At 54.4% G+C, this 15,572-nt stretch overlaps 1 protein-coding gene across 1 annotated transcript in view; it reads right to left on the reverse strand.

Annotated features, from left to right (window-relative positions):
- Positions 1-15,572, reverse strand: part of LOC137336020 (metal cation symporter ZIP14-like) — a 70,028-nt gene that overhangs the window by 25,505 nt on the left and 28,951 nt on the right. Inside the window, 1 exon segment of the mRNA XM_068001523.1 lies at positions 9,319-9,478. The gene's annotated coding sequence lies outside the window, so the exon portion shown is untranslated.

Here is a 15,572-nt window from a genome sequence, read left to right on the forward strand (position 1 = left end):
ACAACACCACCAACGTGCATTTATATAGCGCCTATAACGTCCCAAGGTGCTTCACAGGAGCGATTATCAAACAAAATTTGACACCGAGCCACGTAACGAGATATTAGGACAGGTGACCAAAAGCTTGGTCAAGGAGGTAGGTTTTAAGGAGGGTCTTTAAGGAGGAGAGGTTGAGGGAGGGAATTCCAGAGCTTAGGGCCTAGGCAGCTGAAGGCACGGCCGCCAATGGTGGAGCGATGAAAATCGGGGATGCGCAAGAGGCCAGAATTGGAGGAGCGCAGAGATCTCAGAGGGTTGTAGGGCTGGAGGAGGTCACAGAGATAGGGAGGGTCGCGGCCATGGAGGGATTTGAACACAAGGATGAGAATTTTAAAATCGAGGCGTTCCCGGACCGGGACTCAATGTAGGTCAGCGAGCACAGGGGGTGAACGGGACTCGGCGCGAGTTAGGACACGGGGCAGCAGAACTTTGGATGAGCTGAAGTTTACGGAGGATGGAAGATGGGAGGCCGGAGAGGAGATCATTGGAATAGTCCAGTCTGGAGGTGGTAAAGGCACGGACGAGGGTTTCAGCAGCAGATGAGCTGAGGCAGGGGCGGAGACGGGCGATGTTACAGAGGTGGAAGTGGGCGGTCTTGGTGATGGAGTGAATATGAGATCGGAAGCTGATCTCAGAGTCACATAGGACGTCAAGGGAGAACAGACGTGAAGCTTCTTGAAAAAAATAACTGACAATCCAAGGGGAAGGATTGGTTTGGACACCAGCAAGCTTGAAAGATTGGGGCGAATTGGCCATGAGTAGCTTGGGCTTTTAAAAGATTGCAGGAGGACGGGAAGGTGGAGGGAGGCGAAGAGGTCCCTGGATTTGAGGTGCCAGGAAAGAACGTGGCAGCAGCGATGAGTCTCAACTTCTGGCGTCAGCGGGCAGCACTCTCGCCTCTGAGTCAGAAGGTCACGAATTCAAGTCCCACTCCAGAGACTGAAGCACGTAATTCAGGGGCCGACACTCACACTGCAGTACTGAGGGAGCGCTGCGCGGTCGGAGATGCCGTCTTTCGGATGAGACGTTAAACCGAGGCCCTCTCAGGTGGATGTAAAAGATCCCACAGCACCATTTCGAAGAAGAGCAGGGGGAGTTCTCCCCGGTGTCCTGGACCAACATCACTTAAAACAGATTATCTGGTCATCATCACAGCGCTGTTTTAGGGCAGATGATTTGGAGCGGAGTGGGGAGATGAGAGGGAGAGATCAGGGAGAGTGCACGGAGCGGCAGAGCAAAGAATCTGGAGAGGCCTCGGCCCGGCCCCATGTGCTCAGGGGCCTGGGTGTCACCAATCGAAGGGTCACTAGGGTCAGGGCTCCTCGTAATCAATCGATGGAAGATTCCCACGGAGAAACAAGGCCTTTATCAGGGGAGCGAGACGGAGAGTGAAACGCGGCATCAAGCCCAGGCCGGAGAGCTGCCGAGTCTCTGGCACGGAGTGGAGACATCGCTGGGGCCCAGGGCAAGGCGAGAGTCGGGGAGTCTGAGGGCACTGGTCAGTCAGAGGGAATCACATCACACACTCTCACTACACCCCACACTGACACACTCTCACTACACCACACACTGACACACTCTCACTACACCACACACTGACACACTCTCACTACACCTGCTTACTGACACACTCACACTGACACACTCTCACTACACCCCACACTGACACACTCTCACTACACCTGCTTACTGACACACTCACACTGACACACTCTCACTACACCACACACTGACACACTCACACTGACACACTCACACTGACACACTCACACTGACACACTCACACTACACCTGCTTACTGACACACTCACACTACATCTGCTTCCTGACACACACACTGACACACTCTCACTACACCACACACTGACACACTCACACTACACCTGCTTACTGACACACTCACACTGACACACTCTCACTCCACCGCACCCTACACTGACACACTCTCACTACACCACACACTCACACACTCACACTACACCTGCTTACTGACACACTCACACTGACACACTCTCACTACACCTGCTTCCTGACACACTCACACCGATACACACACACCGCACCCCATACTGACACACTCTCACTACACCCCACACTGACACACTTTCACTACACCGCAGCCCACACTGACACACTCACACTGATACACACACACCGCACCCCATACTGACACACACCACACCCCACTCTGACACACACTCACTACACCTGCTTCCTGACACACTCACACGACACCTGCTCCCTGACACACTCACACGACACCTGCTTCCTGACACACTCACACGGCACCCCACACTGACACACTCTCACTACACCCCACACTGACACACTCTCACTACACCACACCCCACACTGAAACCCCCTAATGACACACTCACACCCACACTGAAACCCCCTACTGACACACTCACACCCACACTGAAACCCCCTACTGACACACTCACACCCACAGTGAAACCCCCTACTGACACACTCACACCCACACTGAAACCCCCTACTGACACACTCACACCCACACTGAAACCCCCTACTGACACACTCACGCCCACACTGAAACCCCCGACTGACACACTCACACCCACACTGAAACCCCCTGACACACTCACACCCACACTGAAACCCCCGACTGACACATACACTGAAACCCCCTACTGACACACTCACACCCACACTGAAACCCCCTGACACACTCACACAAACACTGAAACCCCCTACTGACACACTCACACCCACACTGAAACCCCCTGACACACTCACACCCACACTGAAACCCCCTACTGACACACTCACACCCACACTGAAACCCCCTGACACACTCACACCCACACTGAAACCCCCTACTGACACACTCACACCCACACTGAAACCCCCTGACACACTCACACCCACACTGAAACCCCGTGACACACTCACACCCACACTGAAACCCCCTGACACACTCACACCCACACTGAAACCCCCTGACACACTCACACCCACACTGAAACCCCCTACTGACACACTCACACCCACACTGAAACCCCCTACTGACACACTCACACCCACACTGAAACCCCCTACTGACACACTCACACCCACACTGAAACCCCCTACTGACACACTCACACCCACAGTGAAACCCCCTACTGACACACTCACACCCACAGTGAAACCCCCTACTGACACACTCACACCCACACTGAAACCCCCTACTGACACACTCACACCCACACTGAAACCCCCTACTGACACACTCACACCCACAGTGAAACCCCCTACTGACACACTCACACCCACACTGAAACCACCTAATGACACACTCACACCCACACTGAAACCCCCTACTGACACACTCACACCCACAATGAAACCCCCTACTGACACACTCACACCCACACTGAAACCCCCTACTGACACAATCACACCCACACTGAAACCCCCTGACACACTCACACCCACACTGAAACCCCCTACTGACACACTCACACCCACACTGAAACCCCCTACTGACACACTCACACCCACACTGAAACCCCGACACACTCACACCCACACTGAAACCCCCTACTGACACACACACCCACAGTGAAACCCCCTACTGACACACTCACACCCACACTGAAACCCCCTGACACACTCACACCCACACTGAAACCCCCTACTGACACACTCACACCCACACTGAAACCCCCTGACACACTCACACCCACACTGAAACCCCCTACTGACACACTCACACCCACACTGAAACCCCCTACTGACACACTCACACCCACACTGAAACCCCCTGACACACTCACACCCACACTGAAACCCCCTACTGACACACACACCCACAGTGAAACCCCCTACTGACACACACACCCACAGTGAAACCCCCTACTGACACACTCACACCCACACTGAAACCCCCTGACACACTCACACCCACACTGAAACCCCCTACTGACACACTCACACCCACACTGAAACCCCCTACTGACACACTCACACCCACACTGAAACCCCCTACTGACTCACTCACGCCCACACTGAAACCCTCTACTGACACACTCACACCCACAGTGAAACCCCCTACTGACACACTCACACCCACACTGAAACCCCCTGACACACTCACACCCACACTGAAACCCCCTACTGACACACTCACACCCACAATGAACCCGCACTCACTACCCCCCATACTGACGCACTCACTACACCCCCATACTTTAAAAAAAATTTGTTCATGGGATGTGGGCGTCGCTGGCGAGGCCGGCATTTATTGCCCATCCCTAATTGCCCCTTGAGAAGGTGGTGGTGAGCCGCCTTCTTGAACCGCTGCAGTCCGTGTGGTGAAGGTTCTCCCACAGTGCTGTTAGGAAGGGAGTTCCAGGATTTTAAACCCACTCACCACATCCGCCCACTGACACACTCATACCGCACCCGCCCACTGACACACTCATACTACACCCGCCCACTGACACACTCATACCGCACCCGCCCACTGACACACTCATACCGCACCCGCCCACTGACACACTCATACCACACCCGCCCGCTGACACACTCATACCGCACCCGCCTGCTGACACACTCATACCGCACCCGCCCACTGACACACTCATACCGCACCCGCCCACTGACACACTCATACCGCACCCGCACACTGACACACTCATACCGCACCCGCCCACTGACACACTCATACCGCACCCGCCCACTGACACACTCATACCGCACCCGCCCACTGACACACTCATACCGCACCCGCACACTGACACACTCATACCGCACCCGCCCACTGACACACTCATACCGCACCCGCCCACTGACACACTCATACCACACCCGCCCACTGACACACTCATACCGCACCCGCACACTGACACACTCATACCGCACCCGCACACTGACACACTCATACCGCACCCGCCCACTGACACACTCATACCGCACCCGCCCACTGACACACTCATACCGCACCCGCCCACTGACACACTCATACCGCACCCGCCCACTGACACACTCATACCGCACCCGCCCGCTGACACACTCATACCGCACCCGCCCGCTGACACACTCATACCGCACCCGCCCGCTGACACACTCATACCGCACCCGCCCGCTGACACACTCATACCGCACCCGCCCGCTGACACACTCATACCGCACCCGCCCGCTGACACACTCATACCGCACCCGCCCGCTGACACACTCATACCGCACCCGCCCACTGACACACTCATACCGCACCCGCCCGCTGACACACTCATACCGCACCCGCCCACTGACACACTCATACCGCACCCGCCCACTGACACACTCATACCGCACCCGCCCACTGACACACTCATACCGCACCCGCCCACTGACACACTCATACCGCACCCGCCCGCTGACACACTCATACCGCACCCGCCCACTGACACACTCATACCGCACCCGCCCACTGACACACTCATACCGCACCCGCCCACTGACACACTCATACCGCACCCGCCCACTGACACACTCATACCGCACCCGCCCACTGACACACTCATACCGCACCCGCCCACTGACACACTCATACTACACCCGCCCACTGACACACTCATACCGCACCCGCACACTGACACACTCATACCGCACCCGCCCGCTGACACACTCATACCGCACCCGCCCGCTGACACACTCATACCGCACCCGCCCACTGACACACTCATACCACACCCGCACACTGACACACTCATACCGCACCCGCACACTGACACACTCATACCGCACCCGCCCACTGACACACTCATACCGCACCCGCCCACTGACACACTCATACCGCACCCGCCCACTGACACACTCATACCGCACCCGCCCACTGACACACTCATACCGCACCCGCCCGCTGACACACTCATACCGCACCCGCCCGCTGACACACTCATACCACACCCGCACACTGACACACTCATACCACACCCGCCCACTGACACACTCATACCACACCCGCCCACTGACACACTCATACCACACCCGCACGCTGACACACTCATACCACACCCGCCCGCTGACACACTCATACCACACCCGCCCGCTGACACACTCATACCACACCCGCCCGCTGACACACTCATACCACACCCGCACCACACCCGCACACTGACACACTCATACCACACCCGCACACTGACACACTCATACCACACCCGCACACTGACACACTCATACCACACCCGCACACTGACACACTCATACCACACCCGCACACTGACACACTCATACCACACCCGCACACTGACACACTCATACTACACCCGCCCACTGACACACATCCTCACTCACTACATCCACACATTGACGTTCATGTACACACACTCATACATATACACACTGCACCAGCATAGACACACTCACAATGACGCCCTCACACTCACTTCTACTGACACACTCACAGCCACACATCCATTGTTACACACTGATACACTCATACTAATACATTCACACCCACAGACAGAAAATCACACAAGGACAGACATTGATGCAAACACAGACAGCCGTGTGAGAGCACGTACACATGTGCAGACACATACAAACACAAATGTGTGCACACGGAACACACACAGGCACTCAGTCACACACACAAGACTTCACTCAACCATGCGCACACTCATGCAATCAGACACGCAGGTACATGCAATCTACACACGCCTTCAGACACGCAAAGATGCGTGTACACTGACAAACACACCAATGAAACAGATGTACACGTATACAAAGATCCCATGTGCACACACACACATGCGTGTTTCTTCGCTAAACATGGGCCGTTTAGCCATCAGAAAGAAAGACAGAATTGCATTTGTATAGCGCCTTTCACGACCTCAGGACATCCCAAAGCGCTTTACAATCAATGGAAGTGCAGTCACTGTTGTAACTTAGGGAACGCGGCAGCCAATTTGCGCACAGCAAGATCCCACAAACAGCAACGTGATAATGACCCGATCATCTGGTTTTTTTTTGAAACAGAGGTAAAGAGCTGAGAGAGTTCGGGGGTTCAGGCACACAGCTCTGCACGAGGGGTCGGACAAGTTAATGAAACTGTAACAACAAAGTTTATGGGATGCCAGGTTTCACAAACAAGGGCACAGAGAACAAAAGAAAGGAGGTAGCATTGACCCATCATTGGTTAGAAGACCGTGCCCATCTTTGGACGCCATATTCCATGGCGTCAAGGCCATGGAGAGGGGGCAGATCAGATTCACCAAGGTGATCCCAGCCATGAGAGGCTTCAGATATGGGGAGGGATTGGAGAAACTGCGGCTCTTTTCATTAGAACTGAGATCCGATAGAGGGGTTCAAAATACCAAGGAACCGCGATGAAGTAAATCGGGAAAAACTATTCCCACTGGTCAGTGAGTCAGGAACTAGAGGGCAGACATTTAAGCTTCTCACCAAAGGAATGACGGGAGAGATTTTAATTTTTTTTTTAAAAACGCAGAGGGTTGTTAAGACCTGGAATGACTGACCAGATCAGGGTACGGTAGCCTAGTGGTTATGTTACTGGACTAGTAATCCAGAGGCCTGGACTTATAAGCCAAAGTCATGAGTTCAAATCCTGCCATGGGAATTTAAAATTCAATTAATTAAATAAAATCTGGAATAAAAAGCTAGTATTAATAATAGTGGCCATGAAACTATCGGATTGTCGTAAAAACCCATCTGGTTCACTAATGCCCTTTAGGAAAGGAAACCTGCCGTCCTTACCCGGTCTGGCCGATATGTGACTCCAGACCCACAGCAATGTGGTTGATTCTTAATCGCCCTCTGAAATGGCCTAGCAAGCCACTCAGTTGTAAAATCTCGCTACGCACGGACTGCAGAGGTTCAAGGCGGCGGCTCACCACCACCTTCTCGAGGGTGATTTGGGATGGGCAATAAATGCCGGCCTTACCAGCGATGCCCACATCCCATGAATGAAACAGGGAGGGAGGATCCAAAATCCCTTTTAAAAGGGAAATTGAGACGTATTTGCTAAAGAAAAAGTTATAAAGGTGTTGGGGAATTGGGACTAAAGGCAGAGCTCTTTTAGAGAGAGGGCACGGAGGCCGATGGGCCGAATGACCTCCTTCTGTTCGAAGATTCAGCGAGCTCCTCCGAAGCGGAGCAGAATTCGAGAAAGCAAAATATTAATGGCTCACACGGTGGGTAAACACAATGGGGAAGAGGGCCCATCCCTTCCTGCAATCCAGCCAGGCTGGACAGCAATTGGGGAACTGCACATTCATCTGCCAAAGCTGCGAATGTGAACGTTTTGATCAGGAAGCTTCAGTCCAAGGGGACCCTTTCACTTGTGACCAAGGACTCTGCTGAGTTCGCACAGCTAAGGTACAAAATGGCTGCTCCGCCATCTTGTACTCAGCGAAGGACTTGCCTCAATTTTAAAGCCTAGCGTTCAAACAAAGCAAAACTCTTACTTTTGTCACCACTTGTTCCCCAATTCTGGTCAGGCTTTGGATCGAGCGTTGATGGGGCTGAAATTTATTTGTTGACAGGCCGTGTTTAATCGGCACCGTGTTTAATCGGTGCGGAGGAGAGATAGGCCGCCAATGGACGAGCCAAAGAACGAGGGAGCAGCTTGCTTCCCCCTCCCCTCCCCGCCCGGCAACTAATCCAACAGGAGGGGCCGATTCCTAGCTGCCAAAGGCCTACTGGAACACGTCTCGCAGCCCAGCTCGTCAGCGACGGCAAGTGGAGTGTGGAGCAGGCCAAACGGTCAAGTCTCGGGCCTGCTCCCAAAGGCTCCTTCTGCTTCGTGCTCGGCCGGGAGTCGAGGGAAACGGTTGCTGGATGGGGCTGGTCTTCGGGGGGTGGGGGGGGGGGGGAAATAAAAGGGACTCGTTTGACCTCAAGTTCTGTTGCTACACTAGTGGGCAGTTGGGAGGGGAGTTGCCAACCCTCCAGGATTGGTCCGGAGTCTCCAGGAATGAAAGATGAATCTCCAGGTTACTTGCTGCAGGCAAAACCCGGGAGGAAAAATCATCGGGCGCATTAAAAGGATTTGGGCTTTCTTTCATTCTCTTTGAACATTTTCACACTTATTTGTTATAAAAAAATTGGAGATGGAGGAAAGACAGGCGGACAATTGGGTAACGAAGAGTCTGTTCGCTTTCCAATTGGCCGTGGGCGCCTGGAGGATGGACCAATGGCGGGAGAGTGGAGGCGAGGCGGTTCGAGGCGGGAGGTCATGTGACGAAACCTCCAGGAATATGTCCGACCAGAGTTGGCAACGCGAGGAGCTGGCGGACGCATTACTACAAGGATTCGAAGAAAAGGACTTGCGTTTATATAGCGCCTTTCACGACCTCAAGACGTCCCAAAGTTCTTCACGGCCAACGAAGTACGACTTGAAGTGGAGTCACTGTAGCCCCTGGACTACTGGGTCACGTTGATGTGTCTCCTGGTCCTTCCTGCAGGCATATCCCTCACACGCTCCTGTGGTCTTATGAATAGGAACATAATGCCATATTTAGATAAGCCAGCCGAGGGCAACACCTGTCCTTTGTTTGTCGAACTCAGTCCCCTCCTGCGAGTCCCACAACGCTCAGTGATAATGTGAGGGCTGGGAGGTGGCAGCTGTGTGTTGCTTTCAAACAGAGAGAGAGCTCCGACGAGGGCATCACTCGTCCTTGACTCCTCCGCTGCCAGGGGTCACCTCTCTGGGAAAGGGAACGCTTCGTGCTTCTCCTTGTTTCCACTTAAGTGCAAAGCCCTGGCTTTCATGCAACAGACGTGTGGGAACGATCGACTCCTGTCTGGCACGGCCTGTGTGTGTGTCTCAGTGCCAGTTCCTGTATGCGTACAGTACACAGTGGGCACCATGAAATGACTCACTGCCATCTGGCACTGTACGGCCCGTGTGTGTCTCAACGTTAGCTCCTGTACATATAGACAGTGTAGAGGGAGCTTTACTCTGTATCTAACCCGTGCTGTACCTGCCCTGGGAGTGTTTGATGGGACAGTGTAGAGGGAGCTTTACTCTGTATCTAACCCGTGCTGTACCTGCCCTGGGAGTGTTTGATGGGACAGTGTAGAGGGAGCTTTACTCTGTATCTAACCCGTGTTGTACCTGCCCTGGGAGTGTTTGATGGGACAGTGTAGAGGGAGCTTTACTCTGTATCTAACCCATGCTGTACCTGCCCTGGGAGTGTTTGATGGGACAGTGTAGAGGGAGCTTTACTCTGTATCTAACCCGTGTTGTACCTGCCCTGGGAGTGTTTGATGGGACAGTGTAGAGGGAGCTTTACTCTGTATCTAACCCATGCTGTACCTGCCCTGGGAGTGTTTGATGGGACAGTGTAGAGGGAGCTTTACTCTGTATCTAACCCGTGTTGTACCTGCCCTGGGAGTGTTTGATGGGACAGTGTAGAGGGAGCTTTACTCTGTATCTAACCCATGCTGTACCTGCCCTGGGAGTGTTTGATGGGACAGTGTAGAGGGAGCTTTACTCTGTATCTAACCCGTGCTGTACCTGCCCTGGGAGTGTTTGATGGGACAGTGTAGAGGGAGCTTTACTCTGTATCTAACCCGTGCTGTACCTGCCCTGGGAGTGTTTGATGGGACAGTGTAGAGGGAGCTTTACTCTGTATCTAACCCATGCTGTACCTGCCCTGGGAGTGTTTGATGGCACAGTGTAGAGGGAGCTTTACTCTGTATCTAACCCGTGCTGTACCTGCCCTGGGAGTGTTTGATGGGACAGTGTAGAGGGAGCTTTACTCTGTATCTAACCCATGCTGAACCTGCCCTGGGAGTGTTTGATGGGACAGTGTAGAGGGAGCTTTACTCTGTATCTAACCCGTGATGTACCTGCCCTGGGAGTGTTTGATGGGACAGTGTAGAGGGAGCTTTACTCTGTATCTAACCCGTGCTGTCCCTGCCCTGGGAGTGTTTGATGGGACAGTGTAGAGGGAGCTTTACTCTGTATCTAACCCGTGCTGTACCTGCCCTGGGAGTGTTTGACGGGACAGTGTAGAGGGAGCTTTACTCTGCATCTAACCCGTGCTGAACCTGCCCTGGGAGTGTTTGATGGGACAGTGTAGAGGGAGCTTTACTCTGTATCTAACCCGTGATGTACCTGCCCTGGGAGTATTTGATGGGACAGTGTAGAGGGAGCTTTACTCTGTATCTAACCCGTGCTGTACCTGCCCTGGGAGTGTTTGAATGGGACAGTGTAGAGGGAGCTTTACTCTGTATCTAACCCATGCTGTACCTGCCCTGTGAGTGTTTGATGGGACAGTGTAGAGGGAGCTTTACTCTGTATCTAACCCGTGCTGTACCTGCCCTGTGAGTGTTTGATGAGACAGTGTAGAGGGAGCTTCACTCTGTATCTAACCCGTGCTGTACCTGCCCTGGGAGTGTTTGATGGGACAGTGTAGAGGGAGCTTTACTCTGTATCTAACCCGTGCTGTACCTGCCCTGGGAGTGTTTGATGGGACAGTGTAGAGGGAGCTTTACTCTGTATCTAACCCGTGCTGTACCTGCCCTGGGAGTGTTTGTTGGGACAGTGTAGTGGGAGTTTTACTCTGTATCTAACCCATGCTGTACCTGCCCTGTGAGTGTTTGATGGGACAGTGTAGAGGGAGCTTTACTCTGTATCTAACCCATGCTGTACCTGCCCTGGGAGAGTGTTTGATGGGACAGTGTAGAGGGAGCTTTACTCTGTATCTAACCCGTGCTGTACCTGCCCTGGGAGTGTTTGATGGGACAGTGTAGAGGGAGCTTTACTCTGTATCTAACCCGTGCTGTACCTGCCCTGGGAGTGTTTGATGGGACAGTGTAGAGGGAGCTTTACTCTGTATCTAACCCGTGCTGTACCTGCCCTGGGAGTGTTTGATGGGACAGTGTAGAGGGAGCTTTACTCTGTATCTAACCCGTGCTGTACCTGCCCTGGGAGTGTTTGTTGGGACAGTGTAGTGGGAGTTTTACTCTGTATCTCACCCATGCTGTACCTGCCCTGTGAGTGTTTGATGGGACAGTGTGGAGGGAGCTTTACTCTGTATCTAACCCATGCTGTACCTGCCCTGGGAGAGTGTTTGATGGGACAGTGTAGAGGGAGCTTTACTCTGTATCTAACCCGTGCTGTACCTGCCCTGGGAGTGTTTGATGGGACAGTGTAGAGGGAGCTTTCCTCTGTATCTAACCCGTGCTGTACCTGCCCTGGGAGTGTTTGATGGGACAGTGTAGAGGGAGCTTTACTCTGTATCCAACCCGTGCTGTACCTGCCCTGGGAGTGTTTGATGGGACAGTGTAGAGGGAGCTTTACTCTGTATCTAACCCGTGCTGTACCTGCCCTGGGAGTGTTTGATGGGACAGTGTAGAGGGAGCTTTACTCTGTATCTAACCCGTGCTGTACCTGCCCTGGGAGTGTTTGATGGGACAGTGTAGAGGGAGCTTTACTCTGTATCTAACCCGTGCAGTACCTGCCCTGGGAGTGTTTGACGGGACAGTGTAGAGGCAGCTTTACTCTGTATCTAACCCGTGCTGTACCTGCCCTGGGAGTGTTTGACGGGACAGTGTAGAGGGAGCTTTACTCTGTATCTAACCCGTGCTGTACCTGCCCTGGGAGTGTTTGATGGGACAGTGTAGAGGGAGCTTTACTCTGTATCTAACCCATGCTGTACCTGCCCTGGGAGTGTTTGATGGGACAGTGTAGAGGGAGCTTTACTCTGTATCCAACCCGTGCTGTACCTGCCCTGGGAGTGTTTGATGGGACAGTGTAGAGGGAGCTTTACTGTGTATCTAACCTGTGCTGTACCTGCCCTGGGAGTGTTTGATGGGACAGTGTAGAGGGAGTTTTACTGTGTATCTAACCCATGCTGTACCTGTCCTGGGAGTGTTTGATGGGACAGTGTAGAGGGAGTTTTACTCTGTATCTAACCTGTGCTGTACCTGCCCTGGGAGTGTTTGATGGGACAATGTAGAGGGAGCTTTACTCTGTATCTAACCCGTGCTGTACCTGCCCTGGGAGTGTTTGATGGGACAGTGTAGAGGGAGCTTTACTCTGTATCTAACCCGTGCTGTACCTGCCCTGGGAGTGTTTGATGGGACAGTGTAGAGGGAGCTTTACTCTGTACCTAACCTGTGCTGTACCTGCCCTGGGAGTGTTTGATGGGACAGTGTAGAGGGTGCTTAATGACTTAGATGAAGGGACCGAGTGTAATGTATTCAAGTTTGCTGACGGTACAAAGCTAGGTGGGAAAGTAAGCTGTGAGGAGGACACAAAGAGTCTGCAAAGGGATATCGACAGGTTAAGTGAGTGGGCAAGAAGGTGGCAGATGGAGTATAATGTGGGGAAATGTGAGGTTATTCACTTTGGTAGGAAGAATAGAAAAACAGAATATTTTTTAAATGGTGAGAAACTATTAAATGTTGGTGTGGAGAGAGATTTGGGTGTCCTCGTACAAGAAACACAGAGAGTTAGCATGCAGGTACAACAGGCAATTAGGAAGGCAAATGGCATGTTGGCATTTATTGCAAGGGGGTTGGAGTCCAAGAGTAAGGAAGTCTTGCTACAACTGTACAGGGCTTTGGTGAGACCTCACCTGGAGTACTGTGTACAGTTTTGGTCTCCTTATCTAAGGAAGGATATACTTGCCTTAGAGGCGGTGCAACAAAGGTTCACTGGATTGATTCCTGGGACGAGAGGGTTGTCCTATGAAGAGAGATTGAGTAGAATGGGCCTATAGTCTCTGGAGTTTAGAAGAACGAGAGGTGATCTCATTGAAACATATATGATTCTTGAGAGGGCTCGACAGGGTAGATGCTGAGAGGCTGTTTCCCCTGGCTGGAGAGTCTAGAACTAGGGGACATAGTCTCAGGATAAGGGGTCGGCCATTTAGGACTGAGATGAGGAGGAATTTCTTCACTCAGAGGGTTGTGAATCTTTGGAATTCTCTACCTCAGAGGGCTGTGGATGCTCAGTCATTGAGTATATTCAAGACTGAGATCAATAGATTTTTGGACTCTAAGGGAATCAAGGGATACGGGGATCGGGCGGGAAAGTGGAGTTGAGGTCGAAGATCAGCCATGATCTTGTTGAATGGCGGAGCAGGCTCGAGGGGCCGGATGGCCGACTCCTGCTCCCATTTCTTATGTTCTTATGAGCTTTACTCTGTATCTAACATTGGTCGCTGAGGGAATTGCTGCATCCCAGTATGTACCTCTCATGGCCGGTGTGGGGGGTTAGGCACAGGGAGTGAAAAACTGAACAACAAGTGACTGTTGACTGGACTGGCGAACTTTGGACTGTTTGTTGAGTGTTGGCAGAAATGGGAGAGCAGGTCACCGTGCCCGCCTCGGCCGGGGCACGGTGTGCGATGTGTCAGGGCAAGGGCAGTCGGAAACCACACTAACAATTATCTCTCCATCTCTCCGGCGGGCGCTGCCCCTCGCGGCGGGACCGGGTCGGCGGGCGCTGCCCCTCGCGGCGGGACCGGGTCGGCGGGCGCTGCCCCTCGCGGCGGGACCGGGTCGGCGGGCGCTGCCCCTCGCGGCGGGACCGGGTCGGCGGGCGCTGCCCCTCGCGGCGGGACCGGGTCGGCGGGCGCTGCCCCTCGCGGCGGGACCGGGTCGGCGGGCGCTGCCCCTCGCGGCGGGACCGGGTCGGCGGGCGCTGCCCCTCGCGGCGGGACCGGGTCGGCGGGCGCTGCCCCTCGCGGCGGGACCGGGTCGGCGGGCGCTGCCCCTCGCGGCGGGACCGGGTCGGCGGGCGCTGCCCCTCGCGGCGGGACCGGGTCGGCGGGCGCTGCCCCTCGCGGCGGGACCGGGTCGGCGGGCGCTGCCCCTCGCGGCGGGACCGGGTCGGCGGGCGCTGCCCCTCGCGGCGGGACCGGGTCGGCGGGCGCTGCCCCTCGCGGCGGGACCGGGTCGGCGGGCGCTGCCCCTCGGGGCGGGACCGGGTCGGCGGGCGCTGCCCCTCGCGGCGGGACCGGGTCGGCGGGCGCTGCCCCTCGCGGCGGGACCGGGTCGGCGGGCGCTGCCCCTCGCGGCGGGACCGGGTCCAATTCAGTCAATGCCAATCAAAACAGAATCTCTGCTGCCCCCGTCTCCTAACTCGCGCCAAGTCCCGTTCACCCATCACCCCCCTGTGCTCGCTGAACTACATTGGCTCCCGGTCCGGGAACGCCTCGATTTTAAAATTCTCATCCTCGTGTTCAAATCCCTCCGTGGCCTCGCCCCCCTCCCTATCTCTGGAACCCTCCTCCAGCCCTACAACCCTCCGAGATCTCTGCGCTCCTCCAATTCCGGCCTCTTGCGCATCCCCGATTTTCATCGCTCCGCCATTGGCGGCCGTGCCTTCAGCTGGTTAGACCCTAAGCTCTGGAATTCCCTCCCTAAACCTCTCCGCCTCTCTCTCCTCCTCGAAGACGCTCCTTAAAACCTCCCTCTTTGACCCTCACCTGTCCTAATATCTCCTTATGTGGCTCGGTGTCAAATTTTGTTTGATAATCGCTCCTGTGAGGCGCCTTGGGACGTTTTACTACGTTAAAGGCGCTATATAAATGCAACTTGTTGTCATATCTCACACTGCTGTTTGT

This window comes from Heptranchias perlo, chromosome 20 (assembly GCF_035084215.1).
Source record: "Heptranchias perlo isolate sHepPer1 chromosome 20, sHepPer1.hap1, whole genome shotgun sequence".
Taxonomy (NCBI): domain Eukaryota; kingdom Metazoa; phylum Chordata; class Chondrichthyes; order Hexanchiformes; family Hexanchidae; genus Heptranchias; species Heptranchias perlo.